Source organism: Anomaloglossus baeobatrachus, chromosome 1 (assembly GCF_048569485.1).
Source record: "Anomaloglossus baeobatrachus isolate aAnoBae1 chromosome 1, aAnoBae1.hap1, whole genome shotgun sequence".
Taxonomy (NCBI): domain Eukaryota; kingdom Metazoa; phylum Chordata; class Amphibia; order Anura; family Aromobatidae; genus Anomaloglossus; species Anomaloglossus baeobatrachus.
The window spans coordinates 453,048,172-453,069,667 of NC_134353.1; positions in this window are offsets into that span (position 1 = coordinate 453,048,172).

The following is a 21,496-nucleotide window of genomic DNA, read 5'->3' on the forward strand; positions in this document are numbered from 1 at the left end:
CTATTCCGGTGCGGGTTGTCAATGGGACTGTTTTATCAGAGTCGATTACGTTGAGGACTATCCCCTTACAGCTTTCCTTGCCTCACGATCACGTTGAGGAGATTTCTTTTCTAGTTTTGCCTGAGAATATAGATGAAAAAACTCTTGGGTCTACCATGGCTTCGCACACATGCTCCATTAATAGATTGGGAGTCTGACAGTATCATAAAATGGGTTTCTAAAGGGGGCTTTCCACGCTAGCGATATCTTTACCGATATCACTAGCATGCGTACCCGCCCCTATCATTTGTGCTACATGGGCATATGGCTCACCGCCATGCACAAAATCGCGCTCCCCTGTCACACGGCTTACCAGCCCTGCAACGTCGCTCTGGCCAGCGATCCACCTCCTTTCTAAGGAGGCGGGTCGTTCGACGTCACAGCGACGTCACACGGCAGGCGTCCAATAGAAGCGGAGGGGCGGAGATGAGCGGGACGTAACATCCCACCCACCTCCTTCCTTCCGCATAGCCGGTGGAGGCAGGTAAGGAGATGTTCCTCGCTCCTGCGGTGTCACACACAGCGATGTGTTCTGCTGCAGGAACGAGGAACAACATCGCTAATGAGAGGTAAACGATTTTTTGTTTTAGGACGACCTCTCCGTGGCAAACAATTTTGGCCACTTTTGCGATCTTTTTAGGTCGCATACAAGTGTCACACGCTGCGATATCGTTAATGGCGCCGGGGGATGCGTCACTAACGATAAAACATTAACGATATCGTAGCGTGTAAAGCCCCCTTAAGTTTCATTCTCACTGTCTTTCTGTTGCCCCCAAGACAGTCGCTTCAACCGCGATCCCTGAACTGTCTCCTTTACCGACTCCTTATCTAGACTTTGCGGACGTCTTTTCAAAACAAGGCGCAGTAAAACCTCCTCCACATAGGCCCTATGATTGTGCCATTGATCTCATCCCGGGTTCTGTACCACCTAAAGACAGAGTTTATCCTCTGTCCATACCCGAGAGTGAAGCGATGGCCGCCTATATTAGAGACAGTTTGGAGAAGGGCTTTATTCGCAAGTCCGTCTCTCCTGCTGGGGCTGGTTTCTTTTTTGTGCGCAAAAAAGAGCGGGATTTGCGTCCTTGCATTGATTACAGGGGTCTCAATGCTATTACCATCAAAAATAAGTATCCTTTACCCCTTATATCTGAGCTGTTTGATAGGCTATGTGGCGCTCGTGTGTTTACTAAGTTGTATTTGAAATAACAGCAGCACCAAAAAACCAGTGCCCAGCACTTCCCGCCAGGCAAAGGTGGAGGTAAGAGCATTTCAAACATCATTAGCAAGATATTTTGTAAGTGACAAAGTTACTGTAACAACGATCGCAGATATGTTTAAAAGACAGCTCATACAGCTTGTTGTGAAGGATGGTGTACCATTATCATTATTTGCACAACCAGCTTTTACAGCTCTTAATGGAGAAATGGCCCGCAACCTTGGTGTTTCTCTGAAAAGAGAAAGTATTAGAAAATTAGCGATTGAAGAAGCCCTTAAAAGGAAGATCTTAAAAAGACTCTCAAAAGAAGCCTCATGTTTCTTAAAATGGATGCCTGCACACGTCAAGAGTGAACTATTTTGCCGTCAATGTTCGATGTGTTTGTGACAACAAAGAAATTGTTACCAAGTCACTGGCATTAAGGCTGCTTTCACACTACGTTTTTTTAACATGCGTCATGAACGGTTTTTTGCTGTAAAAGTGGATCCTGTTTTTACAAAGAAAAACGCATGCAAACGCATGTGTTATTTTGCAGGATCCTGCCACTTGTAGTTTATGGGCGGGCATTGAAGTCATGTGATCGGGAGTGAGGGGAACTGAACGTGATAGACTGGGAGCCGGCATCTGACAGCTGCAGACGCTGGTAACGAAGGTAAACATCGGGTAACTAAGCGAAGTGCTTTGCTTGGATACCCGATATTTACCTTGGTTACGAGCGTCTGTAGCTGCTAGGAGCCGGGCTGCCTGCTCCCTGCACACATAACCAAGGTAAACATCGGGTATCTAAGTGAAGCGCTTTGCTTGGTTACCCGATATTTACCTTGGTTACGAGCGTCCGCCGCTCTCAGGCGGGGGAGAGAGGGAGGGGGAGAGAGAGATTGATCACGCCAGGCTGGTTTCTGGGCATGCTCAGTAGAGCAAGCAGGATCCTGTCTATCAGCATGCCAGCGTTCACATGCGTTTGCGTGCAGTATAGTCAGCATCCAGTGAAAAACAGTATTTGGACGCAGCTCAAAAACGCTACGAGTAGCGTTTTTGAAAATAGTTAAAAAACTGCAAGTCGCTGGATCCTCACTATAACACACGCAAATGCATGTGAAGCATGTTGACGCAAGTCCATTGCAAATGCATTGAAATGAAAACGCATTTGCACTGGATCCGTTTTTGCGTTAAAAAAACATTCATGACGCATGTTAAAAAAACGTATTGTGATAGCAGCCTAAAAGATACTAAAGCTCATCACACCGGCCAGTTTCTCCAGGCCTTAGTGGAAAATGTTCTCCAAGATTACGAACTCAAAAAAGAGCAGATTCTTGCTATTGTAACGGACAATGCTTCAAACATGATAAGTACAGTGAAACTGATGAATGAGAGTAATAAACAACAGCTAGAAGAAAATTTAGGATTCAGTATGTTTGACATGGAAGGCCACAGTGCTGTTCATGTAACTGAGGAACAAAGAGATATTACAACAGAAGAACAGCAAAATGATACTTTAGAATTAGATGATCTTGTTGACAGGGCTGTGGAGTCGGTAAGCCAAACCTTCGACTCCGAATCCTCAATTTCCCTTGCACCGACTCCGACTCCACGACTCCCACATATATTGCTTATAGTTAAGTGAAAAATGCATTGTAATACAATGTGAACATCAGACATGTAATCATTTTTATGATACAATAATCAAGATATTTAGATAGAACATAAAATATATTTATTGGATACAACTTTAGAACACAAAAAACTGTAATAAATTGTAAATATGTAATACACTATGTAATATATAGTAGATTACATATATATCTTGTGTGTGTGTGTGTGTGTATATATATATATATATATATATATTACATATTGTATTACATATTTACAATTTATTACAGTTTTTTGTGTTCTAAAGTTGTATTCCAATAAATATATTTTATGTTCTATCTACCGTACATATCTTGATTATTGTATCATAGAAATGATTAAATGTCTGATGTTCACATTGTATTACAATAAATTTTTCACTTAAATATAAGCAATATACTAAATGTTATTATTTGGCATGTTTTTGTTGAAAACTGGTTTTTGCCACTTACATAGTGTATTACATAGTGTTATATATAACACTATATAATACACTATGTAAGTGGCAAAAAACAGTTTTCAACAAAAACATACTAAATAACATTTGTGCAGTCTATGAATTTGTTCTAAGAAATAGAATTGCTTCCATCTGATCCTCCTTTGCAGATGATCTCAAATTTGACCTAATAATTTTAAGGCTAGAGAATAACCTCTCTACGCTAACTTGGGTTGAAGGCAAAGCCGTAACCACATGCAGGGCCGGATTATAGGCGGGGCAGGCGGGGCTGGAGCCCAGGGGCCCCCACCAAAAGAGCTTCCAAGGGGGCCCCCACCATACTTGGCACTAGGCACCTGTCAGCATTTTTTTTTTCACACCCTCTCCCCCTCCGTAAAGACAGTCTAATAAATCAGCTGTGTTTTCGGGGGGGGGGGGGGAAGGGGCACCGCTATTTATTTGCATCTGCGTCTTTAAGACGCAAAAACAAACTGCGGGCACAGGACGCTGAATGACCTCGGAAGTACCAGCGGCCGCTTGAACTTCCGGGGTCAGAGGTGTGCTAATGCTCCCTGCTATGTGCTGCGGCCGTACCTAGAAGCAGGGGCACGGTGTGGTGGGCCGCTGTCTGCTGTCCCCGCTGCGCTCCTTACATGCCAGGCACACTAGCAGGAGCAGGAGGCAGCGCGCTGTGCGCCGGCTCTGCTGTGCGCCGGCTCTGCTGTGTGCCGGCATGTACACTGCAGAGGAGCGCAGCAGAGCCAATGACCGCAGCTTCCTGTTTCCGTTCCTATTCAAATGTATTTGCGTCTTTCAGACGTAAATACATTTGAACAGCGCACCGGTACTGGGCCCCGCCCCCGACGTGCAGCAACGTGATGAGATCAGCACCTTGCTGACGTCATCACAGTGCTGCCGGCGCCACACTGGGGACATGAGGAAGCGAGCGCTCCATGAAGGAGCTGAAGAGACAGGTGTAATTAATGGGGATGAGTGAGGAGGGGCTGAGGACACAACGGTGAACATTTGTGAAGGAACACAGCTCTGTGACAGGCAGAGGAGGAGCACTGTATTCCGAGGGAGGGGGGGGGAGGCAGGAGTGTGTAGGGATGGAGCAGTGTAATTTGTGTGTGTAGGGGGTGATGAGGGTTGTATTGTGTGTGGGGGGAGGGGTAATGGAGGGTGCATTGTATTGTGTGTGGAGGGAGGGGTAATGGAGGGTGCACTGTATTGTGTGTGGGGGGGAGGGGTAATGGAGGGTGTATTGTGTGTGGGGGGAGAGGTCATGAGGGGTGCATTGTATTGTGTGTGTGTGTGTGTGGGGAGAGGGGTAATGGGTGCATTGTATTGTGTGTGGGGAGAGGGGTAATGGGGGGTGCATTGTATTGTGTGTGGGGAGAGGGGTAATGGGGGGTGCATTGTATTGTGTGTGGGGAGAGGGGTAATGGGGGGTGCATTGTATTGTGTGTGGGGAGAGGGGTAATGGGGGGTGCATTGTATTGTGTGTGGGGAGAGGGGTAATGGGGGGTGCATTGTATTGTGTGTGGGGAGAGGGGTAATGGGGGGTGCATTGTATTGTGTGTGGGGAGAGGGGTAATGTGTGTGTGGGGGGAGGGGTAATGGGGGTGCATTGTATTGTGTGTGTGGGGGGAGGGGTAATGGGGGTGCATTGTATTGTGTGTGGGGGGGAGGGGTAATGGGGGTGCATTGTATTGTGTGTGTGTGTGTGGGGGGAGGGGGAGGGGTAATGGGGGTGCATTGTATTGTGTGTGTGGGGGGAGGGGTAATGGGGGTGCATTGTATTGTGTGTGGGGGGGAGGGGTAATGGGGGTGCATTGTATTGTGTGTGTGTGTGTGGGGGGAGGGGGAGGGGTAATGGGGGGTGTATTGTATTGTGTGGGGGGAGGGGGAGGGGGAGGGGTAATGGGGGGTGTATTGTATTGTGTGTGTGTGGGGAGGGGTAATGGGGGGTGCATTGTATTGTGTGTGGGGAGGGGTAATGGGGGATGCATTGTATTGTGTGTGGGGAGGGGTAATGGGGGGTGCATTGTATTGTGTGTGGGGAGGGGTAATGGGGGTGCATTGTATTGTGTGTGGGGAGGGGTAATGGGGGGTGCATTGTATTGTTTGTGTGTGTGTGGGGAGGGGTAATGGGGGGTGCATTGTATTGTGTGTGGGGAGGGGTAATGGGGGGTGCATTGTATTGTGTGTGGGGAGGGGTAATGGGGGGTGCATTGTATTGTGTGTGGGGAGGGGTAATGGGGGGTGCATTGTATTGTGTGTGTAGGGGTAATGGGGGGTACATTGTATTGTGTGTGTGTGTGGGGGGGGTAATGGGGGGTGCATTGTATTGTGTGTGTGTGTAGGGGTAATGGGGGGTGCATTGTATTGTGTGTGTGTGTGTGTGTGTGGGGGTAATGGGGGGTGCATTGTATTTGTGTGTGTGTGTGTGTGTAGGGGTAATGGGGGGTGCATTGTATTTGTGTGTGTGTGTGTGTGTAGGGGTAATGGGGGGTGCATTGTATTGTGTGTGAGGAGAGGGGAAATGGGGGGTGCATTGTATGTGTGTGTGTAGGGGTAATGGGGGGTGCATTGTATTGTGTGTGCGTGTGTGTGTAGGGGTAATGGGGGGTGCATTGTATTGTGTGTGAGGAGAGGGGTAATGGGGGGTGCATTGTATTGTGTGTGGGGGGAGGGGTAATGGGGGTGCATTGTATTGTGTGTGTGTGTGTGTGTGTAGGGGGAGGGGTAATGGGGGGGTGCATTGTATTGTGTGTGTGTGTGTGTGTAGGGGGAGGGGTAATGGGGGGTGCATTGTATTGTGTGTGGGGAGGGGTAATGGGGGGTGCATTGTATTGTGTGTGGGGAGGGGTAATGGGGGGTGCATTGTATTGTGTGTGTAGGGGTAATGGGGGGTGCATTGTATTGTGTGTGTGTAGGGGTAATGGGGGGTGCATTGTATTGTGTGTGTGTGTAGGGGTAATGGGGGGTGCATTGTATTGTGTGTGTGTGTGTGTAGGGGTAATGGGGGGGTGCATTGTATTGTGTGTGTGTGTGTGTGTGTGTAGGGGTAATGGGGGGTGTATTGTGTGTGTGAGTGTGTAGGGGTAATGGGGGTTGTATTGTGTGTGTGTGTGTGTGTGTGTGTGTGTGTGTGTAGGGGTAATGGGGGGTGCATTGTATTGTGTGTGTGTGTGTGGGGGGGGGTAATGGGGGGTGCATTGTATTGTGTGTGTGTGTGTGTGTGTGTAGGGGTAATGGGGGGTGCATTGTATTGTGTGTGTGTGTGTGTGTAGGGGTAATGGGGGGTGCATTGTATTGTGTGTGTGTGTGTAGGGGTAATAGGGGGTGCATTGTATTGTGTGTGCGTGTGTGTGTAGGGGTAATGGGGGGTGCATTGTATTGTGTGTGTGTGTGTGTGTGTGTGTGTGTAGGGGGTGATGGGGGGTGCATTGTAGTGTGTGTGTGTGTGTGTGTGTGTGTGTGTCAGAGATGTGTGTGTAAGAAGCAGTACTGTGTGTGTATATATGAATTAGAGCAGTCTGTGCGCCCCCCCAGAACTATATGGGTTCCCCAGAGCGCTATGTCACCCATCGCAGTGATGAGTACACCACCAGAGCTGTTTGCCACTCCAGTAACGTCTATGCCCCCTGCCCCTCCTGTAATGTATATATTGTAGCCCCCAGCCCCTCTTGTGATGTATATACAGCAGTGCTGTCAGTGTGCAGTCATGTGTGTTAGTGACAGCCATCGTGAAACAGCCACATGTCCTGAAGGAGCTGGACGGAAACAAGCAGGAGAGGTGAGTGAGGCTGCTGGCGACTTTCCCATATTAATACCTGTAAGGGCTCATGCGCACGTAACTGCTGAATATTCTGCAGCGATTTGACAGCACATGTGCGCGTCAAATCGCTGCAGAAACACTGCATAATGGATTCAGTTTTTCTGTACAAAAAAAGCCGATTTCCTGCGCTCTGGCTGCTGCCCCCACCATAGACAGAGCGGGAGCTGCATCCATAGCGCACGGAATAATTGACATGCTCATTTTATGAACGCACGGATTTGGGTCAACATTTTAGCACCCAAATCGCTGCGTTCATAAAAGCAATGGGTGCACGTATCATGCACAATCTACATAGATTGTATAGGGGACACAGGACGCATGCATTTACACTGCAGTGCTATACGCAGCGTAAATGCATGTAATTACGCAACGTGCGCACGAGCCCTAATGCATCTGTGTCTGCATGTATGTCAGTGTATATAACTGTGCATATATTTGTCTGTTTATATGTATTTTTCTGAATTTGTCTTCAAATATGTATATACGCATGCCTGTATGTGTGTGTGCGTGTCTGTGTGTGGATGGGGCCCACTGAGACTCACCCGGAGGCCACAAAACCCTGGAGCTGGCCCTGGCTGCCTTAACATTGGGATCAATAAAAAATATGTGACAAAAGCGGGCTTTACACGCTACAATATATCTTACGATGTGTCGGCGGGGTCACGTCGTAAGTGACGCACATCCGGCATCGTTAGTGATATTGTAGTGTGTGACAGCTACGTGCGACCCTGATTGTGCGTTAAAACGTTGATTGCATACACGTCGTTCATTTTCTAAAAATTGAACGTCTTTGTTCATCGTTCTTGAGGCAGCACACATCGCTCCATGTGACACCCCGGGAATGATGAACACAGCTTACCTGCGTCCCGCCGGCAATGCGGAAGGAAGGAGGTGGGCGGGATGTTTACGTCCCGCTCATCTCCGCCCCTCCGCTTCTATTGGCCGGCCGCTGTGTGACGTCCCTTTCACTTCAGGAAGTGGATGTTCGCCGCCCACAGCGAGGTCATTTGGAAGGTAAGTACGTGTGACGGGGGTTAATCGTTTGTGCGACACGGGCAACAAATTGCCTGTTCCGCACATACGATGAGGGCGTGTGCGATCGCATACGAGATCGAAATGTGTAAAGCAGCCTTAACTCTACTTTCTGTGTGTAAGTGGACAGCTGTGATTTATCCTGGACTGTGTGTGTATTGTAGTACTGTAAATCTGAATGTGGCAGAACAGGATAAGATAAATGTTCATTGGATTTATATCTAAATGCTACGGTTCGTGCTCTACTGTTATGGCTAAAAATGTTAACGTTATGGGGCCCCCACCAGATTTTCTGCCCAGGGGCCCCCACCAACCTTAATCTGGCCCTGACCACATGGGCAACATCCCTAATAATTTCCGGGTATAAGGCTACTTTCACACTTGCGTTGGACGGCTTCCGTTGCTATCCGCAGCCTTGAGGAATTACGGTAACCGTTGCAGAAAACCGTTATATTCCTCATAGACTTCTATTAGCTATGGATGGTCTTGCGTTGCATCCGCTGCACGACGCAGCGTCGTTATTTTGACGCTGCGTCGGGCAGAAGGAACGCTGCATGTAGCGTTTTTTGTGTCGTTAAAATAGCGCACCTTTACAGATTCCATTGGAATCCGCCACGGTGTCTAATGATTGTCTATGGTGGCAGTTTCCGCCGCTATACGCTAAGCGGCGGAATCCGCTGACGGATTTAATCACATTCTACTGCCCATGTTCAGCATGTCCAGCAGAACGATCAAAATCGTTTAAAATCACTCCTGGTCTCTGTCCCCCCTCCCCCCCCTCTCTCATACTCACCGATCACAGGCGCGATGCTGCACAGTTGTCACAAAGCTCCGGCGGCTTTTCCTCTTTTGAAAAAGCCAGCCGCTCATTATTCAATCTCCTATTCCCTGCTTTCCCCGCCCACCGGCGCCTATGATTGGTTGCAGTCAGACCCGCCCCCATGCTGAGTGACAGCTGTCTCACTGCAACCAATCACAGCCGCCGGTGGGCGGGTCTATATCGTGCAGTACAATAAATAAATAATTAAAAAAACGGCGTGCGGTCCCCCCCAATTTAGATACCAGCCAAGGTAAAGCCACACGGCTGAAGTCTGGTATTCTCAGGATGGGGAGCCCCCCAGCCTAAAAATATCAGCCAGCAGCCGCCCGGAATTGCCGCATCCATTAGATGTGACAGTCCCGGGACTCTACCCAGCTCATCCCGAATTGCTGTGGTGCGGTGGCGATCGGGGTAATAAGGAGTTAATCATGGCAGGCGTCTCATACCTTCCATGATTAACCTGTAAGTGAAAGTAAATAAACACATACACCAAAAAAATCCTTTATTTGGAATGAAAAAGACAAAAAACACTCTCTTTCACCACTTTATTAAAATCCCCAAATACTCCTCCAGGTCCGGCGTAATCTACGAGGTCCCACGGCGCATCCAGCTCTGCTACATGAAGCTGACAGGAGCGGCAGTAGAACACCGCCGCTCCTGTGAGCTCCACACAACAACTGAAGTGAATCGCGCTATCAGCGGGGACGTCACCGAGGTAATGCCGGTATGTGTGTGCGGTTATGATGGGTGCGGTAGTGCCGGGGTGTGTGTGCAGTCATGCTGAGGGCTGTAGTGTCGGGATGTGTGCAGTGATGATGGGTGCGGTAGTGCCGGGGTGTGTGTGCTGTCATGACGAGGGCTGTAGTGTTGGGATGTGTGCGGGAATAATGAGAGCTGTAGTGTCGGGATGTGTGCGGGAATGATGAGGGCTGTAGTGTCGGGATGTGTGCGGTGAAGATGAGGGCTGTAGTAACGGGATGTGTGCGGGATGATGAGGGCTGTAGTGTCGGGATGTGTGCGGGAATGATGACGGCTGTAGTGTCGTGGTGTGTGCGGTGAAGATGAGGGCTGTAGTGTCGGGATGTGTGCGGTGAAGATGAGGGCTGTAGTGTCGGGATCTGTGCGGGGATGATAAGGGCTGTAGTGTCGGGATGTGTGCGGTGTTGTCGCGATGTGTGCGGTGATGTCGGGATGTGTGCGGTGATGTCGGGATGTGTGCGGTGATGTCGGGATGTGTGCGGTGAAGATGAGGGCTCTCTCTCTCTCGGCAAAAGAAAACTTAACGCAACGCATTATTTCACTGGAATCCGTGGCCTTTATTATCACACTTTTTGCAAGGCATCCGTCACATGTGTTACACAACGCATTGTGACGGATGCCGTTCAACGCAAGTGTGAAACTAGCCTAAGGCCGGCGTCACACGGTATGATCTATCGTGCGATCGCACGAGTGATCATACCGGCTTCCGTCGTTTGTGCGTCATAGGCAATTAGTTGCCCGTGGCACACAAAGTCGTTAACCCCCTGTCACACGCACTTACCTCCCGGACGACGTCGCTGTGGGCGGTGAACATCCTCTTCCTGAAAGGGTAGGGACGTTCGGCGTCACAGTGACGTCACACAGCAGCCGCCCAATAGAAGCGGAGGGGCGAAGATAAGCGGGACGTAACATCCCGCCCACCTCCTTACTTCTGCATTGCCGGCGGGACGCAGGTAAGCTGTGTTCGTCGTTCCCGGGGTGTCACACAGAGCGATGTGTGCTGCCTCGGGAACGATGAACAACCGGAGCACAGAAGGAGGACCGACATTTTGAAAATGAACAACGTGTCAACGAGCAACGATAAGGTGAGTATGTCTCTGACGCCTCATTGGGGGACACAGGACCATGGGTGTTATGCTGCTTATCCATAGGAGGACACTAAGTAGATGCAAAGATGTTAGCTCCTCCCCTGCAGTATACACCCCGTGGCCCAGCCAGGCTACTTTAGTTTTAGCTTAGTGTCTATAGGAGGCACATCTCTGCAGACTACTGCAGCAAGAATTTTTTTGTTTTTAGAGGGCGACGGTTTCCTTCGGGGACCGATTTCCCAAAACCATCAACAGGCGGGAACGTGGAGTGTCGCCTCCCTGTACCCCCTCCTGCGATGCTGGATCCTGGGCTGTTACTCACTGGACGACGGGTCTCATGGCACCGATTTTCCAGAGCCCAGAGCAGATGAAAATTTCCTCAGTCCCTCTGGCAGGTTCTGAGTTGATACACGCTCTGCACCAGCCTGACCAGGCAGAGACTGCCATCTCCACATGAGGTGAGATCCTTCCTGACTGGATTCCTTTCCAGAGCCCAGAGCAGATGAAAAACCTTCTCAGTCCCTCTGACAGGTTCTGAGTTGATACATACTCTGCACCGGTGTGTCCGGACACAGCAGGCATCAGAATCTCCACACTGGAGCTGATATCATCCCTGACAGGAATTTGCTCTGAGGTGAAATCCTCCCTGACAGGAATTGGAGCAAAGGTCAAGCTCCCAGGACTCAGTGCACCATTGTTGTGCAGGGCTGGAGGGGGGAAGGGGAGTCCCTTCCCACCATTTTATTATATTTTCTCCTCACACAGGAGCTATGCAGAGCACCGCTCCCTCTCCTTGTGATCAGAGTCTGTGGGCGTCTCTGAGCTTCCTCCTTCCCACAGGAAACATTAGCTCTGCAGAATATTGCTCCCTCGTTACAATCAGAGTTTGTGGCTCATCAGCCTGGGGCTGCAGTCACATGTTTTATGCTGTGCACAACTACAGCAACAACTATAAGACTTCTAACGTACAGCCTATTATTCAGCCTGCACTACCTGCCACGCTGAGCTACTAGGGGTTGATAGCCCCTCTTCCTTCTGAGAGTGTGGTGCCCCTGTAGCACCCCCTCCCGCCCTGCCACCACCGCAGCAACTGCTGCCAGCCCAGAGCCTACGGCTCCCAGTCCCCCGGAATGGGCACAGTTCCCAGAACCTGGTGCTGGCTAGGCAACATCGTCCTCACACCCCTCGGGGCCCCTGGACAGAACGCAGCCTGATGACACCTCTATAGAGGGTCCTTCTGATAAGAATCAGCCCTCTGCTTCACCAGTTGCAGATCAGAAAAGGGGCATGACCCCCATGGTTCTCCCTCGAGGGTACACAGATGGGGTTCTCCCACATGTTCCGCGGTCTCTGAGGAGCCGGAGGAAGGGGAATGATGTTTGTACCAGGATGATTCCTTGGTTTCAACCTCCCCGAGCGATCAAGCTGCGATGGACTCCCTTATTGCAGCAATCAACCAAACTGTGCATGTGTGCAGCAATCAACCAAACTCTGCATGTGTGCAGCAATCAACCAAAACTCTGCATGTGTGCAGCAATCAACCAAACTCTGCATGTGGAAGATCTCCCATCCACTACTACTGACCACGCGGTCTCCTTTAAAAGGGCGAAGAAACCTCAAAAAAAAAAAAGTTTTTGCTGGCGCTTCGGTATCCGTAAACTCATGGAGTCTCGGTACCCCTTGGCTTAGCTCTCTCTAAGGGCTGGGCCGATCCGCTCTCGGTGGACCCCCTCCTCTCCCGGCCTCCCGCCTACCTGAAAGACCCTCCTGTCTTTTACTTGATGGATCCTCCTTCAAGGACCCAACAGACAGACAAGTGGAGCAGCTCGATCGCTCTGCCTTGAGGCCGCGGGTCCCTCTCTCCTTCCGTGTGGATCGCACAGGCTCCAGGAATACCAGTTTTCCTCAGGCCCTCACAGAAGTAACAGTTCACATTGCTGCTGCGGCGGAGTACCTCATGCAGGCCTCCCTCGATGCTGCTACCTGCGCAGTTTTTGCCGCCTCGAATACCATAGCCATCCGTAAGGCCCTCTGGTTCCGATAATGGAGAGCGGACTCTGTCCCTGAGAAGCCTCTCACAGTACTCATTTCCAGACCAATGGATTGGTGATCGTCTGGACAGGCTCTTTTTTTCTGACGCCATGGGAGGGAAAGAGTACCTCCCTCCCCCAACTCTAGCCCAGGATGTTTTTTAATAGACACGCAGGGCCTGACCTTCTCAGCCCTCCCCAGGTCCACCTCGTCCTGGCAGTCTATACAAAGACCGAGGAGTCTCGTCCTCCTCCATCTGGGCTGCCGTCTCAGACCACAAATGGGTGCGAGACCTTGTGTCTTCCGGTTACCACATTGAATTCTGGACCGGATCCCTGGGTTGGTCTTTTTCTCTCAGACCCCCCAAAGGCTCCAAAACACCGCGAGGCCTTCTCCTCAGCAATTCACTCCCTCCAAACGGCCGGGGTGATTGTACCTGTTCCGGATGACTAGATGTTCAAGGCCTTCTATTCCAACCTCTTTGTGGTCCCCAAAAAAGGACGGGTCAGTTCGACTCATCCTGGACCTCTAACACCTGAGAAAACATGTGCACATAAGGAGACTCAGAATGGAGTTCCTAGGGTCCATTATTACCTCTATGGTCGAAGGAGAATTCCTTGCTTCAATAGCTATCAGGGACGTGTACCTGCACATACCCATCGCCCCAGCTCACCAAAAGTTCCTTCGCTTCATGGTTCAGGACTTCTTTTTTCATTTGTATCCCTACCCTCGGCCCTGCAACAGCACCAAGGGTCTTCAGCAAGGTTATGGCGGCTGCCATGAGTGCCCTTCACGCCAGGAGATTGGCTGTTCTGCCTTGCTTGGATGACCTCCTCATCAAGGGCTCAACCAGCGTGCAGATCTCTGTGGGCTCCCTATCCCGCTTAGGGTGGCTTCTGACTCCAGTCAAATCATCCCCGGTCCCGTCAAAATCCGTCACCTCCCTGGGCATGTTCCTGGACAGCCTTCGGGGCTTGATATTTCTCCCTCAAAACAAGGCGACCGCTCTACAACAAGCGGTACACTGCCTTCTACTCTTGTACTCCTCTCGCTCCATACGATTCAGTATGAGAATGCTAGGTAGGATAGCGGCAGCTATAGAGGCAGTGCCGCTCGCTTAGCCACACACCCACTGCAGCTTGCGCTTCTAGCTGACTGGGACAAGAGCCCCCTTTTCCCTGGACGAATTTTTTCACCTGACTCCTTCAGTCAGGTATGTGCTTTGCTGGTGGCTTCGGCCCTCTTCCATATTGAGAGGGAGATTTTCTCTCCCAAGTGGACTGGATACTCCTGACCACGGATGCCAGCCTCTTAGACTGGGGAGCAGCGTACTGGCTCAACACCGCTTGGGGACGTTGGATGCCCCAGGAGTCTTCCCTTCCCAGAAATCATCCTGATTTTAAACTACCACCAGTTTTGCAAATCTGACATTAAAAAAAATGTAGCCTGAACAAAACAGTATACATATATCACTTACTGGAATCAATAAAAACAAGTGAACAGAGTACATATATATATAATTATAAGTAGAGTTGAGCGCGGTTCGCGGTTCGAGGTTCTCCAGTTCGCGGCTCTAGTGATTTTGGGGGCTGTTCTAGATCGAACTAGTACTCGAGCTTTTTGCTAAAGCTTGATAGTTCTAGATACGTTCGAGAACGGTTCTAGCAGCAAAAAGACAAGCTAATTACTAGCTGGCTTTCCGCTGTAATAGTGTAAGTCACTCTGTGACACACTATTATGAAATTTCAGCGTATAGTGTGCGGGAACAGCGCATTCAGATCACTGCTGTTTGGATAATGGCGATCGACATTTTTTTTTCCCTTGTCTTCCTTCCCTAAGCGTGCGCGTGTAGTGGAGCGGGCCCGCATGTCAGCCAATCCCAGACACACACACAGCTAAGTGGACTTTTAGCCAGAGAAGCAACGGCATGTGTGATAGGATGTCCATGTCACATGTCCATGCATTATAAAAACGGACATTTTCCTCCAACACGCCATTATCTGCCTTCTGCGTCTTGGTGTCAGTCACCGCTGGCGCAGCTCCTGTCTCCGATACTGCTGTGTACGCTCTATACACAGCGCTATACAGAATAGGGATAGAAGTTTCTATTAGTCCTTTTAAGGGCTAATACTGGCAGGGTCAGAGCCATAGGTGACAGTCAGGTCCGTGAAAACAGATTTTAACAGCTACACAAGATGACAGCGTCTGTGTAGCTAAGGTCAGGGATTTCTTCGCTGCATTTCCCCATTAGGAGGGATAGAAAGGGAGGCTTCCTTTCCTCTACCCAGACCCACAACCCTGCCACTGTACCCTCTTGCCCTTTGCACACTCAAGCTCATTGTTACTAAGCCATTATACTAGCAAACACTGAGTAAACTTAGTGGCATCCTAAAAGTGGCTGTTGGACTTCCATTAGTGTCCCACTGGTGCAAATCTATGTGCAGCGCCTCTGCATTGCACACTCAAACTCATTGTTACTAAGCCATTATACTAGCAAACACTGAGTAAACTTAGTGGCATCCTAAAAGTGGCTGTTGGACTTCCATTAGTGTCCCACTGGTGCAAATCTATGTGCAGCACCTCTGCATTGCACACTCAAACTCATTGTTACTAAGCCATTATACTAGCAAACACTGAGTAAACTTAGTGGCATCCTAAAAGTGGCTGTTGGACTTCCATTAGTGTCCCACTGGTGCAAATCTATGTGCAGCACCTCTGCATTGCACACTCAAACTCATTGTTACTAAGCCATTATACTAGCAAACTATGCTGCCAGTTTAAGGGCCGTAGTTGCATTGTCAGGGATAGTTATTGTTGTTTATTCTGTTAATAAAGATAGACCACCGCTGCAATCTACACCACCTCTCAATTTTTACTACCACATTTTAAGTGCACAATCTTGTCGCAATCAAAATGAGTGGCAAAATGACAGATGCTGGTGGAAAGGGGAAGAGGCGTGTTGGAAAAGGAAAAAAAGGGTTTTTCCGTGGGGAAGGTGGCAAAGCTCCATTAACATCTGCTGAAGATAGACCATCTTCCAGCAAAAGTAAGATGTCTACTACTTACCGTGGACAATCCGATGTGCTCCCTTTTTTACGGACACGAACAACTGGAACAAAGGTAGATGATGGCCAAAAAAGGAAAATGCTTGAATGGATCTCAAGTGGTCCAACAAGTGCCCTCTCCGCCACCTCAACTACCGCATCCAAAAAACACCAGTGCTCTGAGTTGTAATCCCAATCAAACTTGCTTTCTCCCAGCTCTGAAGTCTCCATCCGCCCTGCACAGTATGGTGGAACTGAGATGGCTGAGTCTGCAGAGCTGTTCAGTCACACTATAGCCTGGGAATCAGAGGTCTGCTCCCAAGCTACAGTGAGTACAGACCAGGAAATGATCTGCAGTGATGCCCAGAACCTTTGTGACTCTGATTCAGGCCGTGAGAACCAAGTTTCTAAGCATAATGTTGACCCTTTTTCACAAACTGTAACACTTGTTGTTATAGACAATGAGGAACATACTGATGACGATGATACGCAGATACCAGATTGGGATGACAACTTAAATATTCGGTCAGGGCAAGAAGAGGCTCGGTGTGAGGGTGAGGGGAGTGCAAACACAACAATTGATGAGGAAGTTCTAGATCCCACCTACTGTCAACCCACAGTCAGGCCCTCGAGGAGGTCAACAGAGACGGTGGAGAAGGATGCAACTGACGACGAAGTTACCTTGCGCCATCCTGGACAGAGTCGGAGTACTGGTAGCACGTCTACAACTGCATCCTCAGCCACCACTGTGCCTCTGAGCACTAGTCGGGGTGGATCAGCAGGTCGCATGCCCTCTAAGCCTTGCCTAGCCTGGTCCTTTTTTGACATAGCAAAAGATCGCCCAAATTATGTGATCTGTAAAATTTGTCGTGATTCTGTTAGTAGTGGGCAAAACCTCAGCAGTTTGACAACTTCTTCCATGAATCGTCACATGAATAAATATCATATGTCCCAGTGGGAAGCTCACCGTGCTGCAATGCGGCCTAGCGGAGCAAACCATCCACGGCCTGCCCCTTCCAGTGCATCCGCGCGCTCTTCATCTTCTAGGCTGTGGGGACAGCTGTCACACCTGGTTTTCCACGCACAACTTCCACCACTGTATCCGCAACAGGAAGTTTGCTTGGTAGGTCATCAGTTGGTTTGGAAGGGGAAACAAGTGCGTGTGTACAGCTCTCTCAGACATCGATAGCACCAACGTTGGATGAAGGCAACATCATGTCTACGCCTACACTTTCCTCACAAACCTGCATTTTTCCAGGGACACCCTACTCAACACCGTCTACACACAGCAGCCAGATCTCTGTCCCTCAGATGTGGACAAATAAAAGGCCATTTCCTGCGACCCATGACAAAGCTAAGAGGTTGACTTTATCCCTCTGTAAGCTCTTGGCTACCGAAATGCTGCCTTTTCACCTGGTGGACACACAGGATTTTAGAGACCTTATGTCTGTCGCTGTGCCCCAGTACCAGATGCCCAGTCACCACTACTTCTCTAAGAAAGGTGTGCCCGCGCTACACCAGCATGTCGCACACAACATCACCGCTTCCTTGAGAAACTCTGTGTGTCAACGGGTGCATTTCACCACTGATACTTGGACCAGTAAGCATGGACAGGGACGTTACATGTCGCTGACTGGGCACTGGGTAACTATGGTGATAGATGGTGAAGGGTCTGCTGCACAAGTCTTGCCATCCCCACAACTTGTGTATCAATCCTCTGTCTGTCCAAGTTCCGCCACTGCTTCTGCCTCCTCAACCTCATCTGGGTCCTCCACCTCCGCCCCAAGCCTGCCTGGTCAGGCCACCAGCGTTCTCACTGCGCAGAAGGAATCGTGCACCCCTCATTACTATGCTGGCAGCAGAGCGCAACGGCATCAGGCAGTCTTTAGCTTGACATGTCTTAGAAATAGGAGTCACACAGCGGCTGAGTTGTGGGCAGCTCTGGAGGCTGAGTTTAATAAATGGTTGTCTCCACTCAACCTGCAGCCTGGTAAGGCCGTGTGTGACAATGCTGCAAACCTGGGTGCGGCCCTTCGCCTGGGCAAGGGGACACACGTGCCTTGTATGGCTCACGTGTTGAACCTTGTTGTCCAGCAATTTTTAACACACTATCCCGGCCTAAATGGCCTTCTGACCAGGGAACGAAAACTGTCTGCTCACTTCCGCCGTTCAACCGCCGCAGCTGAGCGACTTGCCTCGCTCCAGAAGTCTTTCGGACTTCCGGTTCATCGCCTGAAATGCGATGTGGCGACACGCTGGAATTCGACTCTCCACATGTTACAGCGACTGTGGCAGCACCGCCGAGCCCTGGTGCAATACGTCATGACGTATAGCCTGGGCCAACGAGATGCAGAGGTGGGGCAGATCACCCTGATGGAGTGGTCTCAGATCAAGGACCTATGCACCCTTCTGCACAGTTTCGACATGGCGACGAATATGTTTAGCGCTGACAATGCCATTATCAGCATGACAATTCCAGTCATTTACATGCTGGAGCACACGCTAAACACTATTCGGAGTCAGGGGGTGGGACAACAGGAAGGGGAGGAACTACAGGAGGATTCATATGCGCAAGACACAACAACATCACCAAGGTCCAGACGTTCATCATCACCAACGCGGCAGGCATGGGACCATGGGGGACAGGAATCAACAAGGGCGCATGGTAGCAGGCGAAATGTTGAGGAAGGTGCAGGAGAACATGAAGAAATGGAGGACAAACTGTCCATGGACATGGAAGACTCAGCGGATGAGGGAGACGTTGGTCAAATTTCAGTTGAAAGAGGTTGGGGGGAGTAAGAAAGAACGGTTAGCACCTCTATGCCACAAACACAGCGTGGACTTGGTCCGCATGGCTGCGCAAGACACATGAGTGCCTTCTTGCTGCACTACCTCCAACATGACCCTCGTATTGTCAAAATTAGAAGTGATGATGACTACTGGCTTGCCACACTATTAGATCCCCGGTACAAGTCCAAATTTTGTGACATAATTCCAGCCATAGAAAGGGACGCACGTATGCAGGAGTATCAGCAGAAGCTGTTACTCGATCTTAGCTCGGCTTTTCCACCAAACAACCGTGCAGGTGCAGGGAGTGAATCTCCCAGTTGTAACTTGACAAACAATGGACGGTCTCGTCATCTTCAACAGTCTACCCGTACCAGTAGCACCGTATCTGGTGCTGGTAACAGCAATTTTATTGAATCTTTTCATAATCTTTTTAGACCCTCCTTTGCAAGGCCACCAGAGACAACAAGTCTGACACATAGTCAACGGCTGGAGAGGATGATACAGGAGTATCTCCAAATGAACATCGATGCCATGACTTTGCAAATGGAGCCTTGCTCATTTTGGGCTTCAAATCTTGAAAAATGGCCAGAGCTCTCCACTTACGCCTTGGAGATTTTGTCGTGTCCAGCTGCCAGCGTTGTCTTTGAACGTGTCTTCAGTGCTGCTGGGTGTGTGCTGACAGATAAGCGCACGCGTCTGTCCAGTGACAATGTGGACAGACTAACGTTCATCAAAATGAACAAGTCATGGATCCACAAGGAATTTACTACCCCTGTGTCATCCTGGGGAGAGTAAATGCTTGTGGATTTGGAATGTGCTTGATGCAAATCAAAACATCCTGTTTGCAACTAGGGAACAAGTGCTGCCACTGAAGGGGTGTCTGTGTGGCCCAATTTTTGGAAAAAAGGGAGACTCCACTTGGAGTAACCCTTGTTTACATTGTTTTTAAAAATGATCCAAGATGCACAGAGCTGGGATCAGGAAAGACTTTGCTACCTACCCCGGGGTCATTTCGGGGACGGTTAAGTATGGCGTATTTTTTAATGTGCTTGATGCAGATCTAGCTGTGAAGTGTACAACTGGGGCACAAGTGCTGCCACTGAAGGGGTGAGTATCTGTGTGGCCCAATTTTTGGAAAAAAGGGAGACTCCGCTTGGAGTCACCTTGCGGTGTTTTACATGATTTTAGAAGGGCGTGCCATGCCTATATCTGTGTCTCCTCCTCTTTTTCCTTGTCCTGCTCTTTTGTTTTCGCATGAGTATATGTCCTTGTCACTTTCCCATGTGTTTGTGTTGTGTTGTGAGTTGTTTGTCACCTTTTGGACACCTTTTGAGGGTGTTTTCTAGGTGTTTTTATGTGTTTGTGATTGCCTGCTATTGTTTCCTATGCGGGTCGAGTTCGGTTCGTCGAACGTTCGCCGAACCGAATTCGAACGAGACGCGCGTTCGCCGAACCGAACTCGAGCCGAACCGCGACCGGTTCGCTCATCTCTACTTATCAGTGATAAATAAAAAAATATTGCAGCATTTAAGATGACATAATACAAATTATTATCATAGTTATTACCATTCTATACATCGACTAGATATTAATATTGAACAGTTTAGATCTTTACCATCTAGACGGACGCATGATAATTTAAATGGACGTCAAAGACAAGCTTTGAAAGAACTACAAGCGATGAAAGATGTGGTAATAAAACAGGCTGACAAAGGTGGCAATGTGGTTTTTTGGTCTACAAAGGCATATGAAGAAGAGGCCTACAAACAGCTCAATGATAGATCCTGTTATACCAAATTGGATGGCAATCCTACAGTAAGATTTAAAAATGACTTAATGACAATACTCTAACTGGCATATTATGGGGGAATTATTCCAAAATCTATATTTGGGGGCCTCATTCATGATTACCCAGTTATACCCAAAATAAACTTTGTACCCAAGGTGCATAAAGACATAGAGCATCCTCCGGGGAGACCTATAGTTTCAGGGAACAACAGCCTATGTGAGCCCATCTGCAAGTTCTTAGACCATATATTAGATATTCTACTGAATTTCTCAATAGACTGGATGATTAACTATGGAAACCGATATGGTGATTGTCACTGTAGATGTCCAGTCGTTCTATACGTCAATAGCCCATCAGGATGCCATTCGGGCGGCAGAATTTTACATGAGCATGACGGACATAGATGATCAACTGGTGGATCTCTTTCTCATATTACTGAGATTGGTGTTAACACACAATTATTTTTTGTTCAAAGACCGCTACTACCTCCATGAGTGGGCGACTGCAATGGGGGCATTTTGTGCGCCTTCATATGCTAACCTCTTTCTTGGGAGGTAGGAGCGACCTATTAAATTTCCGTCTAGTCCATCTAGCGCAGTCCGCATGTGGCTGCACTTTATAGACAATCTTTTTATGATTTGAGAGGGTGAGATCTACCAGTTGGAGCAGTGTATGGAGGAACTCAATAGAAACTATCTTAATATAAGACTTACTTTTACTTCCAGCAAAGAAAGTATTGAGTACTTAGATGTCAAGGTGTTAAAGGGCAATGACGGGACATTGATAACAGATGTTTATCGGAAGAAGACTGCTGTAAATTCCTTCCTGAGTGCCAGGTCCTCCCACTCGACACAAACAATCAGCTGTACCAACAGGTCAGTTTTTACGTGCAAAACGTATTTATACTACTGACACGTTATTTTAAAACCAAGCTGACGATTTGAAAAGGCATTTTTATTTTCGCCATTACAGGTAA